The sequence below is a fragment of the Ovis canadensis genome, chromosome 1 (assembly GCF_042477335.2).
Source record: "Ovis canadensis isolate MfBH-ARS-UI-01 breed Bighorn chromosome 1, ARS-UI_OviCan_v2, whole genome shotgun sequence".
In the NCBI taxonomy this organism is placed as follows: domain Eukaryota; kingdom Metazoa; phylum Chordata; class Mammalia; order Artiodactyla; family Bovidae; genus Ovis; species Ovis canadensis.
This window is the reverse complement of record NC_091245.1, coordinates 100,737,235-100,759,626: the sequence shown is the minus strand read 5'-3', so window position 1 is coordinate 100,759,626 and position 22,392 is coordinate 100,737,235. Positions and strand designations below refer to the sequence as shown.

Here is a 22,392-nt window from a genome sequence, read left to right as displayed (position 1 = left end):
CTTCAATCTTTCCCAGCATGAGTCTTTTCCAACGAGTTGGCTCTTTGCATCAGGTGCCCAAAGTATTGGACCTTCAGCTTCAGCATCAGTCCTTCCAATTGAGGGTTGATTTCCTGTAGGATTGATTGGTTTGACCTCCTTGCTGTACAAGGGACTCTCAAGAGTCTTCTCCAACACCACAATTTGAAGGCATCAGTTCTTCGTGCTCAGCCTTCATTATGGTCCAACTCTCACATTCCTGCATGACTACTGGAAAAACCATAGCTTTGACTATACCTTTGTCAGTAAAGTGATGTGTCTGCTTTTTAATACGCTGTCTAGGTTTGTCATAGCTTTCCTTCCAAGGAGCAAGCATCTTAATTTTGTGGCTGCAATCACTGTCCACAGTGATTTTGGAACCCTGTATTCTGTGTAGTAATTATTATTTTCTTCCTCTACATAGTTAATGTGGCTAATTAGATTAATTTATTTTCTAAACAGCATCAATTATTTTCCAAGATAAGACCAATTTTGTCATAGCATTCAATGAGCTTTCTTGGTGATTCAAATGGTAAAAAATTTGCCTGCAATACAAGAGACCTCCGTTCAATCTCCTGGTCAGGAGGAACTCCTTGCTCCCTTCTTCCTGCCCCAGCGTTCTTTTCTGGGGAGTTCGATGAATACAGAATCTATATAACCCATTGGATCCCAAAGAGTTGGACATGACTAAGTGACTACTTCTTTTTTTTTTTTTTTGTGACTACTTCTTACATACATCATTACTATATTATTTGATTCAGTATTTAACACTTTCCACATACTTTTTTTCTTATTTTTCTTTATTTTCACATACTTTTGTAACACATTACTTGACTCAGTATTTTTAAATTACAGCTATATTCAGCAATGAGAGTCCTATAACTTCTGTTTGTTACATGATATTTTTTGGAGAGTTTGGCTTTAGTCTGGACTCATACAATAAATTGGAGAAAATGTGCCATCTTTTAATTCTTTTGGAATTTCTTTGCTCAGGAGCCATTTCTTCTAATGAACATTTTTTAGTCCTGGAGATTTCTTTGCAGGAAGATTTTAAAATTCTGACTTGAAATAGTGCTTGTAGACTAGTTCTTCCCCACCCCCGCAAAAAAAAAAAAAAAACAAAAAAATTCATTATTGGGACAAAGGATTCAGTTCCTCTAAAATATTTATTTTGTGTTTAAGAGATTCACTTATTGTTCCCTTATGTCTACAAGTTTAGTAGCAATGACTTCCTTTTTCTCTCTGAACAGTTTTATCAGCTTTAGTAGTCTTTTCAACGTCAACCATTTATATTTTCTCTTCTGTATATTTATTTCTAACTTTAAAATTTCTGCTTTTCTAGTTAATTTCTAATCCTATCTGCTTCTGTTATTGTTATTCTTTTAGTAACTGTAAGATGAAGATTTATCTCTTCAGCAATCAGCCTTAATTTTCATAATTTGCATTTATGTTTGTGTTCAGTTCAGTCACTCAGTCGTGTCCGACTCTTTGCAACCCCATGAACCACACCACACCAGACCTCCTTGTCCATCACCAACTCCCGGAGTCCACCCAAACCCATGTCCATTGAGTCAGTGATGCCATCCAACCATCTCATCCTCTTCTCCTCCTGCCCTCAATCTTTCCTAGCATCAGGGTCTTTTCAAATGCGTCAGTTCTTCGCACCAGGTGGCCAAAGTATTGGAGTTTCAGCTTCAACATCAGTCCCTCCAATGAACACCCAGGACTGATCTCCTTTAGGATGGACTGGTTGGATCTCCTTGCAGTTCAAGGGACCCTCAAGAGTCTTCTCTAACACCACAAAAGCATTAATTCTTTGGTGCTCAGCTTTCTTTATAGTCCAACTTTCACATCCATACATGACAACTGGAAAAACCATAGCCTTGACTAGACGGACCTTTGTTGGCAAAGCAATGTCTCTGCTTTTTAATATGCTGTCTAGGTTGGTCATAACTTTCCTTCCAAGGAGCAAATGTTTTTTAATTTCATGGCTGCAATCACCATCTGCAGTTATTTTGGAGCCCTCAAAAATTAAGTTTGTCACTGTTTCCACTGTTTCCCATCTATTTGCCATGAAGTGATGGAACCAGATGCCATGATCTTAGTTTTCTGTTGAGCTTTAAGCCAACTTTTTCACTCTCCTCTTTCACCTTCATCAGAGGCTCTTTAGTTCTTCACTTTCTGCCATAAGGATGGTGTCATCTGCATATCTGAGGTTATTGATATTTCTCCCAGAAATCTTGATTCCAGCTTGTGCTTCTGCCAGCCCAGCATTTCTCATGATGTACTCTGCATATAATTAAATAAGCAGGGTGACAATATACAGCCTTGACGTACTCCTTTTCCTATTTGGAACCAATCTGTTGTTCCATGTCCAGTTCTAACTGTTGCTTCCTGACCTGCATATAGGTTTCTCAAGAGGCAGGTCAGGTGGTCTGATATTCCCATCTCTTTCAGAGTTTTCCACAGTTTATTGTGATCCACAGAGTCAAAGGCTTTGGCATAGTCAATAAAGCAGAAATAGATGCTTTTTAGGGAACTCTCTTGCTTTTTCGATGATCCAGCAGATGTTGGCAATTTGATCTCTGGTTCTTCTGCCTTTTCTAAAACCATCTTGAACATCTGGAAGTTCACAGTTCACGTATTACTGAAGCCTGGCTTGGAGAATTTTGAGCATTACTTTACTAGCATGTGAGATGAGTACAACTGTGCAGTAGTTTGAGCATTCTTTGGCGTTGTCTTTCTTTGGGATTGGAATGAAAACTGACCTTTCCCAGTCCTGTGGCCACTGCTGAATTTTCCAATTTGCTGACATACTGAGTGCAGCACTTTCACAGCATCATCCTTCAGGATTTGAAATAGCTCAACTGGAATTCCATTACCTCCACTAGCTTTGTTTGTAGTGATGGTTCCTAAGGCCCACTTGACTTCACATTCCAGAATGTCTGGCTCTGGGTGAGTGTAAGTGATCACACCATCGTGATTATCTTGCTCGTGAAGATCTTTTTTGTATAGTTCTTCTGTGTATTCTTGCCACCTCTTCTTAATAGCTTCTGCTTTTGTTAGGTCCATACCATTTCTGTCCTTTATCAAGCCCATCTTTGCATGAAATGTTCCCTTGGTATCTCTAATTTTCTTGAAGAAATCTCTAGTCTTTCCCATTCTATTGTTTTCCTCTATTTCTTTGCATTGATCACTGAGGAAGGCTTTCTTATCTCTCCTTGCTATTCTTTGGAACTCTGCATTCAGATGCTTATAGCTTTCCTTCTCTCCTTTGTTTTTCACTTCTCTTCTTTTCACAGCTATTTGTAAGGCCTCCTCAGAGAGCCATTTTGCTTTTTTGCGTTTTTTTTTTTTTCCCTTGGGGATGGTCTTGCTTCCTGTCTCCTGTACAATGTGACGAACTTCTGTCCATAGTTCATCAGGCACTCTATCTATCAGATCTAGTCCCTTAAACTTATTTCTCACTGCCACTGCATAGTCATAAGGGATTTGACTTAAGTCATACCTGAATGGTCTAGTGGTTTTCCCCACTTTCTTCAATTTAAGTCTGAATTTGGCAATAAGAAGTTCATGATCTGAGCCACAGTCAGCTCCCGGTCTTGTTTTTGCTGACTGTATAGAGCTTCTCCATCTTTGGCTGCAAAGAATATAATCAATCTGATTTCGGTATTGACCACCATCATCTGAAGATGGGTTTAGCATCATCTTTGGTATATATGTAGTATTTCAGTTTTGTTTGATTCAGAATATTTCCTAATTTTTATTTTCAAATATGCTTTGATTCAGGAGTGGTAGAAGTGTTTCTAAAATTTCAAACACAAGAGATTTTGTTCTTATATTTATACCTGAATTCTAGTGACTAGTGGATTCTCTTGAAATGTTATTTTTGGATACTTCTACAGCTCCGCTTATGCTGAGCCACCGGCCTTTAGAAGGATAGTTATATCGTCTCTAAAGCCTCGGAGAACCGGGAAAACCCATGGGGAAGCCATGAGTCCTGCGATTCCGAGGAAAGAAGGGCAGCGTCCCCCCATGCCTTGCTCCCCTCGCTGTAGCTCGAATTTGAGCCGAGATTGCTATAACCATCAATAGTATTAACAACACCGTACGGTCACGATGAGCCACAGGCCAGCTGGCAGCCACAGCACTTTTTGTAAGTTTTTGAAGGCTAATATAGTCACACTGTCTTGGCTGTTTTATTCGTGCACACTTACAGAAATTCGTGCTTTTCTTGTTTTCATGCTCTTTTCAGATTCTCCATCCCCACTCTGCTACTTAATAAAAACAATTTTTCTCTCTCAGGATCTGGCCCAAGCCTCCTCACAGGCTTCCTGGGAGGTATCGTTGTCTTATTCTTGCGTTTGCCTGCTCTAGCTCCTTTTCATGTTTCCTCTTTTTATCTGATCTCTTTCCAGAGAGATTCTTCTGCACCCAGAAGGGCCACTTCTACAAATTCCTGCCCAGGGGCGAACTTGGTTGAGTGAAGGCGGAGCAAACCCAGAGCCACCTGTGAGCCCGGGCCTGTCAGCTCAGGCCCGGGCGTCTCCGGGGCGCTGCAACTGTGGCTGCGAGGGAAGCAAGGCGTGGGGCTTCGGAATCGCGCGACTCACGGCTTCCCCATGGGTTTTTCCGGTTTTCCGAGGCTTTAAAGCCAATATAAAGTCCTTCTAAAAGCGGGTGGCTCAGCGTAAGGAGGAGAGGGCGTGCTTGCTTTCCACCTGAATGAGGTAGCAGTGAAGTAGGAGAATGTATAACCTCCAACTGTTTCTGTGGCACAATCGGTGAGTGCGTTCGGCTCTTAATTGAAAGGTTGGTGGTTCAAACCCTCACCAGCAGCGGGTGTTTCACACTATAGAATGTAAAGGATTGGCATCTCTTCCTTTTCTACATAAGCTCTCTTCCCTTAATGGCCAAGACAGGAACCTCCACTCCTATATTCCTCCTGTCCTTTGTATTTTGTGCACCACAGGAGAACCTAAGCCCAGATCATCGCTGATCCTGGGAGAGGAGTTCAGGAGGAAAACAGGCCACTCACAATTGAGAAATTCTCAAAAGAGTAGACTCATCATTAAACTGTGAATTCCTGTAAATCGTGAAGTCTCTTCCATTGTTTGTACTAAAATTTATTTACTCCTTTGCATATACTTTTGGTATTAATTTGGTTATATTTTATTATGGGTTTCCTGGGTGGCCCTAGGGGTAAAGAATCCACCTGCCAATGCAGGTAGACCTAAGAAACCCAAGTTTGATCCCTGGATCGGCTATATCCCCTGGAGGAGGGCAAGGCAACCCATTCCAGTATTCTTGCCTAGAAAATCCCATGGACAGAGGAGCCTAGGCTTGCAAAGAGTCAGACTCGACTAAAGCCACTTAGCACGCATGCATGTTTGTATCATTACAAATAATGCTGCAGTCATCTTTCTTATACACATATCCATAGGACAGAATGCCAGAAGAGCAAATGCTCTATCATAGATTATACATGGTTTTGTATATAAGTCCATGTATATAATTGTCTTGCCTTTGTTGACTTGTTAGCTATAACCTGTTATTTCAGCAATTGCTTTAGGCTTTATGCCATCCATCTGCAACTTACCACAGTCCACCTTCAAGAGAAGTCACACCAGTTCACATTTCTCCCCTTCCTGCCTTTATTTGTTTTGTTGCATTTAACTTTGCATATGTTATAAACCCAGAGTTTATAACTATCCAAGTAACAACAATCCAAGGTTATTACTTTTCTTAAACTGTCCTATTCTTTCACCAGCCCTCGGACTGACTAGACTCTGGCCCAACCCATTAGCCAGCCAATTGAAGTGTCTGGACCCCTCAGAGTCACCTTTGTCCGGAACTAGCCCCATCTACTACCAGCAGTTAGACACCAGCCTGGGGACTCCTGGGCCCTCCAGCCAGACCAGACCTCAGGACCTGGCTTTGCCCACCAGTGTGCCAGTACTAGCCCTAGCACCCAGGGGTTCCACAGCCAGCTGCCTCTTGACCCTGCCATGCTAACCAGCGGCTGGAGATTCCAAACAAGGCAGGGCCTAGCAATCAAAGAGATTGGAGCCAGCTAATCCTGCCAGACCACGCACTGTGGTCAGCCAGCCACAACAAAATGACCCATGCAGCCCACATACAGGGCACCCCTAGAGCATATCGTTCTGGTGATGAGAGGGTAGCAGGCTGCTGGGATCCACAGGAAGTCCCGTACAAATGGCCACTTCTCTAAGGCCAGGATACATAACTACCCTACCAGATATGGAGAAATAAAAACAGTACATTAGCAAAATGAGGTCATGCTCCAAATGAAGGAACAAGATAAAACTCCAAACTTAAGTAAAGTGGAGATAGGCAGTCTTTTACTTAGTTCATGAGGTTCTCACAGCAAGTATACTGGGATGGTTTGCCATTCTCTCCTTCAATGAATCACGTTTTGTCAGAACTCTCTGCTATAACCAGTCCATCTTGGGTGGCCCTGCATAGCATGGCTCATAGCTTCATTGAGTTATGGCAAGCCCCTTCACCCTCACAAGACAGTGAGTGATTCATGAAGGGGAAAAGTAGAGCTGCAGTCTATAGCAGGAAAGATGCATCGCTGGGTGAACTCGAACCACGAACCTTTCAGTTAATAGCCAAACAAGTTAACAGATTGCACCACAAAAACAGCCCAAAATCATGGAATCAGAAGATTGTTGCTTCTTGGCAGGAAAACTGTGACAAACCTAGACAGTGTGTTGAAAAGCATAGACATTACTGCAGACAAAGGTCCGTATAGTCAAGGCTATGGTCTTCCCCATGGTCATGTATGGTTGTGAGAGCTGGACCATAGAGAAGGCAGAATCCCAAAGAATTGATGCCTTCAAACTGTGGTGCTGGAGAAGAATCCTGAGAGTCCCCGGGACAACAAAGAGATCAAACCAGCCAATCTTCAGGGAAATCAACCCTGAATACTCGTTGGAAGGACTGATGCTGAAGCTGAAGCTCCAGTATTTTGGTCCTCTGATGCGAACAGCAGACTCATTGGAAAAGTCCCTGGTGCTGGGAAAGATTGAGGGTAGAAGAGGGCGTCAGAGCATGAAATCATAGGATGGCATCACCAATGCAACAAACATGAACTTGGGCAAACTCCAGAAGATGGTGAGGGGTTGGGAGGCCTGGCATGCTGCAGCCCACAGAATCTCAAAGAGATGGACACAACTGGGCAACTGAACAACAACAGCAGGCGGTCTACCCCAGAAAAGATTAGATTTCAGAGATACAGAGAGCAGAAAAAAAAGGTGATTCTCAGAGCCCAGGGCTGAATGCAGCTGTGCAAGGCTCCCAGCCTTTGCCTCACTGCTCATCACCCTTCACCACCCTCTCCCTCCTGAGTGAGGCTTTGGGCTCAGAGGCCAGGCCACAAGATGGATTCCATCCTACTCTAGCTTTAGTGCTGTGTGCTGGGAGAGCCAATGTGATGGTCTCTTTCGAACCTCAGTTGCCTTTTGAATCAGGGGCAGACTTGGTTCTCAGTGGGTGATGAGCAGATTCATCTATTTCCTGTTTCCTGACCTGGCTGCGGGGCACCTCTCCTGGTTAAAAGCACGTGTATCGGCTCCTTTCCCCCCCAACCATTTCAATTTGTGGAGCAAGAAATTCTTCATCTTTGTGTCTTTGGTTTGAGCCCCATGCAGAGTTGAATTCGTTCTCTATTTTTCTGTCGTGAAAATCAAATTGTTTCACAAGTGTGCTGGGGTGAGGGAAAGCCAAGTTTGCTTCACAGGGATGCATTTCTTGGTTTTCTGAGACATGATCCCTGTCAACGTGTAGAGGAGATTTAGGCCCCTGAAGAGAAGGTGTGGGGATTTTCAGATGGAAAGATAACCTGAAGGCAAGCCTTCTCCTGTGTCTTCCTTGGAATGTCTGTGGCCTGGCCTCTAAAGAGCTTACTCAGAGCAAAGAAAGGAGGCCTGGTTCCTAGTGCTGAGTTGGCTTACGGTAGTAGAACTTCTGGGTTTGGGGGGAGATAAACGCAGCTACACATTTTGCCATAACCCACCCCACTTGCCCCCGTTTTTGAAAAAACAGGAGTTCAGGGGGAAAGTTTCAGGGAGAAAAAAAAAAAAAGGAACCTGTTTTCGCCCGGGGGACCTTTCGGGTGTTAGGCGAACGTGATAACAACTACACTAAGGAAACCCCGTGGGTACCAACGCCTAATGACAGCTCCAAGAAATGAACTTGTCGCCAAGACTGGCCCACCAAAAATTTTTGAAGAAAAAGGATCCTGGGAGCACCTTCGATCTCCCAAGCACGTAGACTGCAGTTCCCCAGAGGCCTTCCTTAAGGTTAGGGTTTCTCGCCTCCCTCGAAGCGAGGTCCCTGGGGCCCCCACCTCCAACTGAGTCTCCAGTTCTTCAGCCTAGCGCCAGAGACCAGGGATCGCTCCATTGAATCCCCATCTTCCAGAAGCCGCAGGAGCTGGGAGTGATGGGCTCGTCTGAGCCGCAAGCAACCTGGACGCCCTTCAGTGTAGACGCTGCCCCTCCCCGGCTGCAGACGGCACAGGTGGTCGGTCAGCGCTCTTGGCTCTCGGAAATGAGCGGTGTTTCGAATTCACCCTGTAACGCGAGGCCCGGCCCTTCCCTGTGCTCCCAAGCTCCGCGCGCTCTTGCCTTGCAGCCCTTGAAGTCCGCGGCAGATGGGGTTCCTCAGGTTACCGCTGCTATGGCTTATTCTAGTTGTCCAATATAGTTCAAATCCAAGACTTTCACCACGCTTTCATGTTTCACATGAAGAGCAGCAAAGGCTGAAGGCTCAGGTCTTCTGTCTGTTTGAAAATAGCGAGTATCAACGCAGGCCGAGACTTTCTTCCCTGCCTGTATTGAATTCGCTTGCAGACCAGGCCCCCGCATAAAGCCGCGGGGGAGCCAGGCTCGGTCCACACAGATCTCAAGGTCGTTCATTCCTCGCTTATTGTACTTGAGATTCTTCTTGAGAAACAGTTTTGTTTTACCTTTTACAATGCCTGAAACGCCTTTTATGATTTTCCAGTTCAACAGGTCATGAAGTAAGAGTTTTAACCTAGGACGGCAGAGGTCAAAGCAATTTTCCCAGAAAGCTGGCGTCTGGAGGGGTTTCCGTGTTCACCTCACAGCAGGCAGTTTCTTTTTGCTGAAAAACTTAATGCAGTGTTGTCTGTGTGTCTGTCTGCCTCTGGTTACCTTTAGAAGTAAAAGGTAACAAGCTTGGGGATGTAGGTGCGTTTTCTCCTGCAGTGGTTTTTCTTTTCTTAGTACGGCAGTCACAGCCATTTCCTTCCAGCGTGAGGTTCACGGGGCTCCGACCCCGAGGGAGGCGCGGGCCGCGTGCGCACCGGCCCCCAGGCTACGGGGCTCCGCCTGGTTCCGCGTGGACTCCGAGTGCGGTCGAGGGTGCGACCGCGCGGCAGCACCCTCACCAGCGCTGGAGTCTGAGTCCCCACAGAGGCGGACTTGAAAACTGCTTTAGATCAGGACGTTACATGAAATTCCCCTGCCTTCCTCCCATCCAGGTCCTAGTTTTCACCTCTCACGTCCAGCCAGAGGAGCGGATTAGCGGTCTTTCGGTCCTGTCCAGCGCGCTGCCCTTCCATGTAGACTGGACGAGGAGGGTGGTTCTTTCTCCGACAGAGGGGGCGGGGGGTGGGGGGCGGGGAGACGGACCACCTTTCTCGGGAGAGTCGTTTGCCCAAGTCCAGAGTCGCGAAAAGGAGGGACTGGGACTATGTGGGACAGAGAGGCAAACGCCAAGTCCTGACTATTTGGATGTAGGTCTGAGGAAAGCGCGGCGTCAGGGACAACTGGAGGTCTGAGCCCAGGGAGCTGGAGATGGCGTCATCCAAGGCGGGAGAACCGCAGGGCAGCAGGTCGTCGGGGGAAGACCGGACGGAATCCAGGTCTGGGTGTGGAGCCTTGTTCGCAAGCGCTTTGCATCCAGCCCTCCCGGTTCCTGCACCCGCCTGGAGTCTTTCGTGTCGTTGGGGATCCCGAGGTCTCACCCGCCGGGCTGTCCTCCAGCCTCTCCCGCCCCCGCCCCGGCGACCTGCTCTCCACGCGCGCTCGCCGGGAAAAGGCGCGTCTCCAGCGCAGTTGTGAGGTGCGCCGGCACTGGGCAAGTCGTGGGGACTTGAGGATCAGGTGGACCTCCGGGCGCGTCCACTGTCACGCAGAGCGCTCGGCCTTTGGTGTGGAGCTCCTCATTTGGAGAAAGCAGGGAAGGAACGTTCTTTGGGTACAGTTCCTTGGAGGAGGGTGCGGGACTCAGATGGGAGGGCGAAAGACGCCACACACTGTTTTCCGGTTTCCTGTTCTCACTTATGAGGACCTTAGCACATAGTTCCCTGGTGGTCTAGTGGCTAGGATTCGGCGCTTTCACCGCCGCGGCCCGGGTTCGATTCCCGGTCAGGGAAAGCAAAGTCTTTTGCTTTCATCTCCCCGTACAGAGTTTTCACTTGCTCCCTGTGGCTCAGACCGTAAAGAATCTACCGGCAATGCCTGAGTTCCTATCCCTAGGTCAGGGAGATATCCTCGAGCGGAGAATGGCAACCTGAAAAATTTCAAGGACAGAAGGGCCTGGCCTGCTATAGTCCGCCACTAACACTTTCATTTTCCAAAAGTGTGGTGCACCCCAGTGTCCCCATGCAGTAAAATTTCTGCATTGAATCCTTAGGTCAGTGAGGTCGGGCCACAGGTCCAGGGCATCTCCCAGAGTGGTAGGGGGAAATGTGAGGAGCAGTCTGGACAGCCCTTCACCTCCACTCCTCCCTTCATCTCAGGAACCCAGAATCTCACTTTGAGTGTCCATCAAAAGAGAACTTGGGACCTGAGCACAAATTAACCTTTAAAAAGAATTACTGAACATCAATTACTCCTTTAAAAAGAAAAAGAAAAACAATTTTGAAACCTATAAAATTTTACAAGTATATTAATAGTATATATTCTTCACTTCCCCAGTGCCTCAGACAGTAAAGAATCTGCCTGCAATGTGGTAGACCTAGATTTGATCCCTGGGTTGGGAAGTTCCCCTGGAGAAGGGAATGACTACCCACTCTAGTATTCCTGCCTGGAGAATTCTATGGACAGAGGAGACTGGCAGGCTACAGTCCATGGGGTCGCAAAGAGTTGGACACTGCTAACCTTCTCACTTTGGAGAAGGCAATGGCACCCCACTCCAGTACTCTTGCCTGGAAAATCCCATGAACAGGAGAGCCTGGTGGGCTGCAGTCCATGGGGTCGCTAGGAGTCGGACACAGCTAAGCGACTTCACTTTCACTTTTCACATTCCTACAATGGAGAAAGAAATGGTAACCCATTCCAGTGTTCTTGCCTGGAGAATCCCAGGGAGAGGGGAGCCTCGTGGGCTGCCATCTATGTGGTCGCACAGAGTTGGACACGACTGAAGCGACTTAGCAGCAGCAGCAGCAACCCTCTCACTTTCATTCTTCACCTAAGTGTACAGTTAACATTTTCCTACATTTGCTTTCTCACTCCCTCTCCATATACATGATTTACTCCACCATTTGAAAGTAACTTGCAGACGTCTCAAGATCACTCTTTGGGCCACTGTTGCTCCCTTCCTTTGGCACGTCCCTCAAAACCAGCTTTTGCAGGACCTGTTCTCCAAGGCCAGGGGAAGATTTTGTCCTTTCGCCCTGTTCTCCATAGGCTATAAGAAGCTTCAGGTGAAAATTTATCCTGCTCTTCTGATAGTGTAGGCCAGGCAGGCCTAGAGCTTTTAGAAGGAATAGGACTAGGCTAGTATCCCCTCAGCCCTGCTGCCCTGTGGACTCTGCTTAGTTACTCTAGTGGGCTGTGTGGTCTTGGGTTCAACTGAGTGCTGGAACCACTCACCTTGGGAGAGACAAGAAAGTGCCGCTGCCTCCTCGCTTCTAGCCTGGCTCTCTTCGTCCTGCTAGAATACTTTATGTTTATAACAAATTACTTTACTCACTTCCCTCCCACTCCTCCTCCTTCCCCTCTGGTAACCATTACTCTGTTCTCTGTACCTATGTGCTTGTTTTTGTATGATTTGGTTTGTTCATTCATTAAAACATTTTAAAAATTCCATATGTGAGTGAAATCACATAGTATTTGTATTTATTTGCTTATTTCACTTAGCATAATACCCTCAAGTCCATCCACGTTATAGCAAATGGCAGATTTTGTTGTTTTTAAGGCCAAGTAGTACTGCATTGTGTATGTATGCCACATCTTTATCCATTCATCTGTTGATAGACACTTGGGTTGTTTCTATATTTTGACTATTGTAAATCATGCTGTGATGTACATATGGGTGTATATATTTATTCCAATTAGTGATTTTGTATTTTCTAGGTAAAGACCCAGAAGTGGAATAGCTGGATCATATGGCTGTTTTATTATTAATTTTTAAAGGAATCTCTACACTTTTTCCATAGTGGATGCACCATTTTAATTCCTACCAACGTTGTAAATGCTTCTGATGCCACAAAAAAGAGAAGAATCTTTCCTGTGGTGGAAGGATGAAGGGAGCAAGTGGCAAATTATCTCCTCAAAAGTAGGGGATAATTCTCAAGAGTTTCCAGAGTTGTCTGAATCACTGTTGTCAGGTAGATGGCTACCTTGTAATAATGGTGCTTAGTCTTTTTTTTTTTTTAAGATAATCTCATTAAATGTTTTAAAAATATTTTGGGAATGTCTTTTTTAAGAATCTGGCAGTATGCAACATTGTTCTACTCTAAAACCACCCTGGAACTGCTAAAGGATTTTCATATATTTAGATTACTTAACACTTAATTACTGAACCCACGCTTTAACAACCCAAGAAACAACGGTGCTTGGCCCTGTCCTGTCCTGGTCTTGAATGGTCCTGGCCCCAGTCTGAAGTATCTTGATTTGTGGTTCATATTCAACTGTGCTTCTCTCCAACATAGGTTAGTGACCAAGCTTCTACAGCCAGGATTCCAGAGGAATCCAGAGACACACTTGATGGGGTTTTTTCTTGCCCTTCCATAGACGTTGAAAAAAAAAGGAGACATGAAAGTCTTTCACAAAAGCAGTTTCTACCTGCTTTCCATCTGAGATACTTTCCTATAAGAAGAACCTGTAGTGGGAATTCCTAATAATATACTTTCACAGCCTTGAGAAATTCCACAGAAATCAGTTCAGTTCAGTCGCTCAGTCGTGTCCGACTCTTTGCGACCCCATGAATCGCAGCACGCCAGGCCTCCCTGTCCATCACCATCTCCCAGAGTTTACTCAGACTCATGTCCATCGAGTCCGTGATGCCATCCAGTCATCTCATCCTCGGTCGTCCCCTTCTCCTCCTGCCCTCAATCCCTCCCAGCATCAGAGTCTTTTCCAATGAGTCAACTCTTTGCATGAGGTGGCCAAAGTACTGGAGCTTCAGCTTTAGCATCATTCCTTCTAAAGAAATTCCAGGGTTGATCATCTGGAAAAACAGTATATATTAAGAAATCATGTTAATAATTATCTTTCATGTTTTTCTTAAGAATAATCTCCTTGTTACAAACCCCAAGGCCAGACCCAGAAGGGAGTATGACTGGGATCATGAAAGCATGGACCTTGGAACACTGGATTGGCATCAGGCATGAACGCTGCCTGCTGCTGCTGCTGCTGCTGCTGCTGCTGCTAAGTCGCTTCAGCTGTGTCTGACTCTGTGTGACCCCATAGATGGCAGCCCACCAGGCTCCTCCGTCCACAGGATTCTCTAGGCAAGAACACTGGAGTGGGTTGCCATTTCCTTCTCCAGAACGCTGCCTATGCACTTGCTAGTTGTTCCAAAGACTAGCCCAGAAGGGAACGGCCTGAGGTGAACACAAGGAGATCTGGACTAGGTCGGTGTAGTCCATGACTTTTAGGGGTACATGATTAACACAGCATGTGTCTTGAGAAAGATAAGATCTGAGAAAGTCTTGTAGTCTGCAATTAGGACTAAAAGCTGGACTCAGAGTGGACTCTGCACGTCAGTCCAATAGAGGCTGCAGGTCCCCTGACCCATTGCACCAGATTTCGTTTTCTGTCTTCATTCTCGTCACTTGCTCCCAGGCCATTAGGGCAACAAGAACCGACTAAGGGGATAAAGAACCTAAAGTCAAAAGAAGTATAGTCACCATGACAGTCTGTGTTTTCTGGACCTTGGTCCTCTGCTAGGTGGTAGCCCAGTGATGTGAATAGTTCACACTTGGCCTCATGGCTGGTCTTTTGTTCAATTCAGGCATGTAATCAAGAGCTGACTTGGATAAGAGATTTACCATTTCAAAACAGCCAAATGCCCTGAGACCTTCAGGCTTGGCTATGGCACTGTTTAAAACATGAAGACCTGGTTAGACTATTAGACTTGAAATCTGATGAAACAGAACAAAGTAAAGTGACAAGAGCCAGAGGGATCTCCCATTTCTGAGGGAAAGCAAGAAAGAAACACTGAAGCTTAAGAGAAATGAGCTGGCAGAGCAATGAAATGAAGGGGAATAATGGGTGGTGGATGGGAGGAGTCCCACTGATCTTGACTTACACAGAGCTCTCTCACGCCTCTGATCTGTGCTTGTGCTCTAACTCCCGAAGGCAACATCCAGGAGCTCTCAGATTCAAGGGGTGAAAACTTTCAACTGGTATTTTGTTTTCAAATCAGGAGATATGAGATTCTGACTCCTGACTGAGATGTGGGTTGCTAATCCAGATGTGAAAATCCTGGGTCCTTGCTTCCAGGGAAAGGCAATACAGGCCCCAAGCAGAAGCCTATGCTCTCCTTCCACTGAAGCACTGTCTTAATTCTTTCTGGAGATATTGCTCATGGTATATGGTGCAATTGAATTTTGGACATCACATAGTCTGAAATTGGAGCACTGAATTCAGGAGAGGGTGGGGCGCTACAGTGGACCGGTTGCCTCAATGTGAAAAATATTCATTCAAAAACTGGGTAGAATCATCTCTTTTTTGGAAAGACACTGATGTACTCTTTTCAGAAGGTTTTGTTTGAAAATACAAGAAATATAAAGACATCTTGGATCCCAAAGGAACCCTGGAGATAGATCTAAGCTCATTGAACTAAGCAAGAGCTGGAAACAGGTTTGGAGCACACCAATCAGCCTTCCAAGGATACACAGTTACAAAGAACTAAATTCTGCCAACATAAGAAAATTACTTCGAGCTTTGGATGAAAATATTTCTTTTATGTCCACCAACACTCTACTAATTTAGGGCTTTTTGTTATTTGATTTAAATGGTAAGGGCAAATAGGATGAGATCACTGCTGAAATGACAGCAAAAGTCAACCATGTAGGGAATCTACCTGAAAAGACTCAATAGGAAGCTTTGATTCCAAGTAGGTTCATGCTCCAAACCCACTTAGTTGATAGCCCAAGGGACTGGAGGTCTTCGCACCACACTCTGGAATGTGCTTTATGAGAACCTAGGCTAGTGTTTCTTTCATCCTTTGCTCTTTCAAACCACTCTAGCTCTGGAGGTCTCAGCAGGTTTCAGACATTGGAGACATGACTGAGGAAGTCATGTCACAGAACAATTTGGGGGCTCACAGGAACACCTTTAGTTAAATGATTTCAAGGCCAGACTGAGTCAACTGCTCTCCCATAACTTGCTCCTTACCTCCTTCAGAATAAAAGCTTCTGCATATTCCAACTATAAATGGAGAGGTGAAAACATTACTTCCCTTTAGTGGAAGTGACATGTCTTATGGACTCAGAAGCCTCCTTCCAACCAGTTTTGACTGTCATTTCTCCTCGGCACCATGGTGAATGTAAAAGCTTCCGTTTAGTTTAATAACCAGATGCCAGCAGTGTTACTTCAAATTTCTCTTTGTCAGAAAAGCAAATATTTCAGTGTTACTTTTCTAAGCTCTTTTTTTAAAACAAAAAAAAAAAATCCTGGGATGGACAGAAAAATGCTCTTCTTTGAGTTATTTCTATCCAGGGAACAAGTCTGTAATGTCAACAATAATACAATTCTCCATTTACCTCTGTTCCTGAGAGAGGGGACCCGGGGTTTGAAGAAGGAAATGCTGCAGGATGGCACAAATAAATGAAAATCTAATGAGAAGAAGCAGAGGAATGGTGAGGAAAGTGGGACAGAAAACTGAGGCTTCCAAGGTAGTTTAAGTCTTGCTTTGTTTTTACTGAAAAAATAAATGCCTGATTAATATGTGGGCAGGAGGAAATGTTTTTTAATTTGTATGTGTGGGCACAAGAAAGTGATATGATACCAGAAATCCATAACTTTCCAGTATGCTGAAGTTCCTAGTCATCTTTGTATGGTGCCATTGTTCTACTGTGTTTGGTATTGTTGTAGTGATACCCTTGGTTAGAAGTGAGTGATAATAAGTGGAGTGGGTCCCCTCCTACATTCTTGGTAGGAATGTAAATTGGTATAGCCACTTAGGAGAACAGATTGGAGGTTCCTTAATAAACTAAAAAAGCAGAGCAAAGGCTAACAGTTATATCAAGAGAACACACTGGTCATAGCAAAGACCCTTTTCTAAGAACACAAGAGATGACTCTACTCAAGGACATGACCAAATGGTCAATTCTAAAATTAGATTGACTTGCTTTCCTGGTGGCTCATAGGTTAAAGCATCTGCCTGGAATGCAGGAGACCTGGGTTTGATCCCTGGGTTGGGAAGATCCCCTGGAGAAGGAAATGGCAACCCACTCCAGTACTCTTTGCCTGGAGAATCCCATGGAGGGAGGAGCCTGGTAGGCTACAGTCCATGGGGTTGCAAAGAGTTGGACACGACTGAGCGACTTCACACCATACTCTTTGCAGCTGAAGATGGAAAAGCAATATACAATCAGCAAGACACAGAGCTGACCGTGGCTTAGATCATCAGCTCCTTCCTGCAAAATTCAGGCTTAACTTGATGAAAATAGGGAAAACCACTTCAAATCCCTTATGATTACACAGTGGAGGTGACGAATAGATTCAAGGGGTTAGATCTGATAGACAGAGTGCCTGAAAAACTATGGATAGGAGTTTGTCACATTGTATAGGAGGCAGCGACCAAAACTGCCTCCTATAGAAAGAATCTCAAAGAAAAAGAAATGCAAGAAGGCAAATGGTTGTCTGAGGAGGCTTTACAAATAGCTGAGGAAAGAAGAGAAGTAAAAGGCAAAGGAGAAAGGGAAAGATATACCCATCTGAATGCAGAGTTCCAGATAATAGCAAGGAAAGATAAGAAAGCCTTTTTAAGTGAACAGTGCAAAGAACTAAAAGAAAAAAATAGAACGGGAAAGACTGGAGATCTCTTCAAGAAAAATGGAGAGATCAAGGGAATATTTCTTGCAAGGATGGGCATGACAAAGAACAGAAACAGTAAGGATCTAACAGAAGAAGCAAAAGAGAATAAGAAGAGGTGGCAAGAAAACACAGAAGCACTATACAAAAAAGGTCTTAATGACCAGGATAACCACAGTGGTGTGGTCGCTCACCTAGAGCCAGACATTTTGGAGTGTGAAGTCAAGTGGGCCTTGGAAGTATCACTAAGAACAAAGCTAGTGGAGGTAATGGAAATTCCAGCTGAACTATTTAAAAGCTTGCTGCTGCTGCTAAGTCACTTCAGTTGTGTCCGACTCTGTGTGACCCCATAGACAGCAGCCCACCAGACTCCCCCATCCCTGGGATTCTCCAGGCAAGAACACTGGAGTGGGTTGCCATTTCCTTCTCCAATGCATGAAAGTGAAAAGTGAAAGTAAAAGCCTAAAAGATGATAAAAGTCCATATAGTCAAAGCTGTGGTTTTTCCAATAGTCCTGTACTGATGTGAGAGTTGGACCATAGAGAAGGCTGAGCACCGAAGAATTGATGCTTTTGAACTATGTGTTGGAGAAGACTCTTGAGAGTGCCTTGAACTTCAAGGAGACCAAACCAGTCAATCTGAATGGAAATTAATCCTGAATATTCATTTGAAGAACAGATGCTAAAGCTGAAGGTCCAATCCTTTGGTTACCTAATGTGAAGAGTCAACTCATGGAAAAGACCCTGATGCTGGGAAAGACTGAAGACAGGAGAAGAGGGCAATAGAGGATGAGATGGCTAGATAGTATGACTGATTCAGTGGACATAAATTTGAGCAAACTCCTGAAGATAGTGAAGGACAGGGAACCTGGCTTGCGTGCTGCAGTCCATGGAGTCACAAAGAGTTAGACATGATTTAGTGAGTGAACAACAACAGCAGAGCTACACTGCTTTCTTCGCCTTTGCAGGAACTGATAAAAACATCAAATGTGTGGGTAAAGGTGGCACAAAGAATATGTCTTTATATAATAGCTCCAAATGAGTAAAATGGCAACATTCCAAGCTATGAAAAATGAACGCCTTTATATTTAATTTAAACTCGTGCTGCTAAGTTGCTTCAGTAATGTCCGACTCTTTGCACCCCTGTGGACTGTGGCCCACCAGGTTCTTCTGTCCATGGGATTCTTCAGGCAAGAATTCTAGAGTGGGTTGCCATGCCCTTCTCCGGAGGAACTTCGCGAAGGTGGAACTCGCGTCTCTTATGTCTCCTGCGTAGGCAGGCGGGTTCTTGACTGCTAGTGCCACCTGCAAAGCCGCAAAAATAAATAAATAAGTAAAAAGTACACCTTCCCTGACCGGGAATCGAACCCGGGCCGCGGCGGTGAAAGCGCCGAATCCTAGCCACTAGACCACCAGGGAACTTCACAATAAAGAGGAATTAATTTTAAGGGTGTATGTAAAGGGGTTAATAAATATCAATACAAACAATGGACGGAACCCACCGTTGAAAGGAACCCGGAGGGCAACGATGAAATGACTCTGTTCTTTCGATCCTGGTTTCCAAGTGACCTACCTGTTTTCCTCCAGAGCCAACATTCTTTTGTGAAGATCAGCGATAATCATGTCTTAGCTCAGCCTGTTGAGAAGATATAGGTGACAAAGAGGGTAAAGGAGTCCTAGTTCCAAATTTTCAAGAAAGAATGTACAAAGCAGAAATAACCGCAAATCGTCAGATTACGTCCTAAAATAGGAGAGGGGGCGTCCCTGGGTGGGCTCGAACCACCAACCTTTCGGTTAACAGCCGAACGCGCTAACCGATTGCGCCACAGAGACTCTGGGACAACCGCGTTTGTCTCCTACCTCGCCCACAACTTCATCTGGCAGAAAGCAAGCACGCCTTCCACTCTAGGGGGAGCTCCCTGCTTTGAGCAGGACAGTAGTACCCGTTCCGAAGCTTATGAAAACGGGAGGAACCAGTGGGGAAGCCGGAAGTTGGGCATTTCGAATGCAGAAGTCCAGCCAAACGTCCCTGCCGCGCCTGGCTCCCCACCCAAGGCAGATGCAGCGCCCCGGAGACGCCCCGGGCCTGAGCCGAGGAGGGCCCGAGGGAAGCTGACGCCCGCTGGGCTCAGCAGTGGTTCTTTCGGTTCTTTTCTCCGCCTTATCTGACCTCCTGAGCCATTGGCGCTGCCCTCCCTCCGCTAGGTTGCGGTCGGTGGGCGTGAGCCGGAAGGAGGCTTTGGGGAGGATTGGTCAAATCGGGAAATGTAACGAGGAGGAGAGGCAAGGTCAAAGCAAAGATACTTCCCAGGACACCTGTTTTGAGGCGCGGGCTGAAAGAGATGAAAATTGCATCAGAATGGGAAGAGAATAACGGAAGGAAGACGTGACGGAAACGCAGGAGTACTTGACGGTTGTTCAATGAAACCACTATACTAAAATGTAGGAGTTCAAAGGCGTAGCTTATTGCCAGCACGGTGGCGCGCCGTGATCGTATAGTGGTTAGTACTCTGCGTTGTGGCCGCAGCAACCTCGGTTCGAATCCGAGTCACGGCAGTGTCTTTTTTCTTTTGCATTGGATCTATAACAACTCTTTAGTCACCAAACGAAGTAAGGTCAGGAGAACGGAAGTCAACCCAATGGTGCTCTAGGCTGAAACACTCTGGACTTGATCCAGGTCTCACCATTTACTAGAAAATATCTAAAGATCAGTTTCAAACTCTAAATAAGTCTTGTGTGTAGCTTCCACAAAAGAAAGACAAGAATCTTTGTGTGTGTATAGAAATATTTCTCGCAGAAGGCAATGGCAACCCACTCCAGTACTCTTGCCTGGAAAATCCCATGGACGGGAGACCCTGGTAGACTGCAGTCCATGGGGTCGCTAAGAGTCGGACACGACTGAGCGACTTCACTTTCACTTTTCACTTTCATGCACTGGAGAAGGAAATGGCAACCCACTCCAGTGTTATTGCCTGGAGAATCCCAGGGACGGGGGAGCCTGGTGGGCTGCCATCTATGGGGTCGCAACACGACTGAAGCGACTTAGCAGCAGCAGAAATATTTCAAACAGCAGTGAGGCTTTTTTACACAAAACGAAATAGAATTTAAATAAAGAATTCATAATATACTCCAATCCAGTCATTGTCTTCACTGGATTCTCTGACATCTTACCCACAATTTTTATCCTAAAAGGAGATTATTAAAAGGTGTTCACAGAACAAAATACACAAAACAATAAAGGGCGGTTATTAGAATATTGCCATGTGTAATCATTACCAGAATCACGACAGAGAATTTTTTTTTGTCATTCAAGCATGCCCCTTTGATACACTTACCAGATAATGCCCCCCCATCCTGTACTACTTTAAACAATTCTAATGTCAACTATCACAAATTAGGCTTTGTCCTTTCTTCAAGTTCAAGTGAATGTGTGTACAGTTTTCTATCTAGCTATTATCAGCCAACATTATGTTATATATATATATATATACATGTATGTATATATCTGTGTGTATTTGCGTTTCTCACACCTTAATTTGATACTAATGATAGCCATTACATTAATGTAAAACTACTTCATATATGATGAACATTGGGGTGATTTCAAGCTACAGTATCGGGAAAGGCTAATATGAATATCTTTCTATTATAACTTTCTTGTGTAACTTCACAAGTTATCTGAGAATAAATGTCTATTAAAGATAACGGAGCCAAGAACAAAAAATTGTTCAGGAAAGCAACACCAGTGACCTTCTATGCTGGAGTGAGGGAGTGGAAGGGAACAGTGAGGCAAGTCAGAGGAAAGTGGAATTTTTACTGCCAATGAAGGGCGTAGCATCGTCAATCATTTCTCCACTCTCCAAGGTTCACTGAAGGAAGAATGGCCCATGGAATCATCATTCCAAACTGGTTTAGTGCAGTCTGGGCTCTACAGGAGCATTCTCTGGGCATCTCTTCTGTAAGAGTGGACCTACAGATTTCTTGCTGTTCCCTAAGAAACAGTGGGAGAGACACCAGCCTGGTCAAGCCCCTGGGCTGTGCCACCCAAGCCCTCAACGAGGAGCATCATTCTGGGCCCTCGTGTCAGCCAAGAGAACCAACAAAGCAAGAGGTTGCTTCCAGCCACCACAAGTTCTCTGTCCTCCTGTTGTTAGAAAACGTTGATCCAACTCCTTCCCCAAGCACTAGAGGTGTGTTGGGACATTTTGCTTGTTGGGAGATTTTTGCTTGTTGGGAAACGTGGCTTATACTCCCCAAGAACACAGCTGGTGTGGAAAAGGGAAAGGGAGAAGGAAAAGCCATATGAGAGGCCTTAGAATTGGCTAGGCCTGGAAGGGAAAGTGCCCCTTGGTCCGGAGAGCCTCTGGCCTCCTTGTTCCTGGAAGGGGTGCCTCCACTGCCCCCACCTGATCCCCATTTGGCCCCAGAGGTATGAGGACTCTGGGCCACATTTCCCATGTCTTTCCACAACCCCTGAGGTGTGGCTTCTCTCTTGCTGGTGCCTGCCAGCCAGCCCTCAAGGGCTCCCCAGGCAAGTGCCAAGTCCAGTGGGTGGGGAACCCGCGTGCCCATAGACAGCACAGTCAGGAGGCTTGGCAAATGAAGTAGGACCCATCTATACACGTTGGTCATGAAACAGGAGGGCCATGAAAATGCAGGTGCTTACCCTAATTCCCAGGCAGTTGAGTACACAGAGTGGTGTGGCTCTTGCCCTGGGTCAGCATAGCACAAAGAAGCATTATGGAAGAGGTGTCATCTGCCATGAACCAAGGGATATCGGGAGACAGCGGCAACTCGAACCCCTCACTAGAACCACGTCCCTCCCACAGGTGGGGAAATCACAGCCATCAGCTTTCACAAGTGCAACAGACAAGGCTTACACCCTGGGAAAACACTTTCAAGACCATGGCATCTCTCTTGCAAGGTAACTAGGGACACAAAACCTATAGGCACAGTGCAGCCCCTGTCCCCTCCAGGGTTCACTTGGGGGTCACAACCCTCCTCTCCACCTGCCCTTCGCTATTCTTCTAAACTGCTTTTCCCAAACGAATTCAAGAGAATGCCCTCCAAACCTCTCCCACCCAGCCCCAAACCCTCTCCCACACACAGGA

The 22,392-nt window shown here is 45.5% G+C and overlaps 4 non-coding genes across 4 annotated transcripts; 2 read left to right on the top strand and 2 right to left on the bottom strand.

Annotated features, from left to right (window-relative positions):
- Positions 1-10,375: 10,375 nt before the first annotated feature.
- Positions 10,376-10,447, top strand: TRNAE-UUC (transfer RNA glutamic acid (anticodon UUC)). Its single transcript has one exon. It is a non-coding gene; the product is annotated as a tRNA-Glu (tRNA).
- Positions 10,448-18,628: 8,181 nt separating this feature from the next.
- Positions 18,629-18,700, bottom strand: TRNAE-UUC (transfer RNA glutamic acid (anticodon UUC)). Its single transcript has one exon. It is a non-coding gene; the product is annotated as a tRNA-Glu (tRNA).
- Positions 18,701-19,040: 340 nt separating this feature from the next.
- On the bottom strand, positions 19,041-19,114 carry TRNAN-GUU (transfer RNA asparagine (anticodon GUU)). The gene has a single exon. It is a non-coding gene; the product is annotated as a tRNA-Asn (tRNA).
- Positions 19,115-19,765: 651 nt separating this feature from the next.
- On the top strand, positions 19,766-19,837 carry TRNAH-GUG (transfer RNA histidin (anticodon GUG)). Its single transcript has one exon. It is a non-coding gene; the product is annotated as a tRNA-His (tRNA).
- Positions 19,838-22,392: the final 2,555 nt, after the last annotated feature.